Below are 1266 nucleotides of genomic sequence, written 5' to 3' on the forward strand. Positions count from 1 at the left end.
ATATTTTAACATCAATTTAAATGGGAGGAAGTTAACAACAGCCACTGGAATGATTAAACAAGAACTTTAGAGGGCAGTGAGCTTAAAAAGAAGGGGGAAGGAACAACACGGAAAAGGAGATCAGAATAGTTATGTAACTCAGAGAATGAAAGTATAGCTGAAGTGTATAAGTAGAAATAGTAATTAATGTATGCTTTTATTGTGTGCACTCTCTACAATAATAAGATAGAATAAAGTATTTAAAATATCTATAGATGAGCAATAGCCATGAATGGGCTATTTCTTCATAAATAGCATTACATATAAGAAATAAAAATCAGTGCTCGCTTCGGCAGCACATATACTAAAATTGGAACGATACATAGAAGATTAGCATGGCCCCTGAGCAAAGATGACACGCAAATCCGTGAAGCATTCCATAATTTTTTCTATTTTGCTTTCTGTTTCTGTCCACGCTTGCTGAAGTCCTAGAAAAATGATAAATGGGTTTTTGCCATTAAAGATGAGCTGAAATGTGTACTCAGGATTGCAATCAAGGAATCGATTTTAGATTCTAGCAGTCCAGTTATAACTGGATAAAGACTTTTCTAAATTATCAAGAAAAAAAAGAAATAAAAAAACTACTGTATGATTTAAATGTTAATACAGATACATCCTACAAGAAATTACGCTTATTTTTCTACCGTCTTTGTCTTTTAATCTCTTTATCTTCTCTCTTTGTCATAAGCATTTGGAAGTAAATTCTAGAGAATTATTATTTTTTATGTTTACTTGAATAATTCTTATTTCTGACAAAGTTCCCATCAGATAATGTGTGTAACCAACCTTTAAAAGGCAATGCTAAAAGAAAATCTCACAGGACAGTAACTGAACACTTATAATATCCTGTTTTTAAAAATCCCATGGAAGGGTGAAAATAGACAATAATGGAAGTTTTAAAATATTTTTTTAAGTCCCATCAGATGTACTTTTTACTATTTCTTTGGGCCAGAATTTATTTCACAGTAGCATTAAATTACATGTGCATATATCAGCATTCTATATAGGTTACTTCTAAATATCTCAATGTATATTAACTCAAAGTTAACTAAAACAAAATATTAATTAAAAACCTCTAATTAACTAATATATGAAGTCATTACTCACTATCAAATCACTGAGCTCATAAAAAGCTCACAAACTCGTGAGAGCAAAGTAGGATTGATCCAAAGTTCCGACCTCTAGTATTCAGAGTCCTTTTGAGAATGAAACCTTTCAGAGTCATCT

General features: G+C 31.1%; 1 non-coding gene across 1 annotated transcript; it reads left to right on the forward strand.

Moving 5' to 3' along the window:
• Nucleotides 1-319: 319 nt before the first annotated feature.
• Nucleotides 320-426, forward strand: LOC115868529. The gene has a single exon (XR_004045651.1). It is a non-coding gene; the product is annotated as a U6 spliceosomal RNA (small nuclear RNA).
• The last annotated feature ends 840 nt before the right edge of the window (nucleotides 427-1266 follow it).

Source organism: Echinops telfairi, unplaced genomic scaffold, assembly GCF_000313985.2.
Source record: "Echinops telfairi isolate 266 unplaced genomic scaffold, ASM31398v2 ScPeMD7_11;HRSCAF=52, whole genome shotgun sequence".
In the NCBI taxonomy this organism is placed as follows: Eukaryota; Metazoa; Chordata; class Mammalia; order Afrosoricida; family Tenrecidae; genus Echinops; species Echinops telfairi.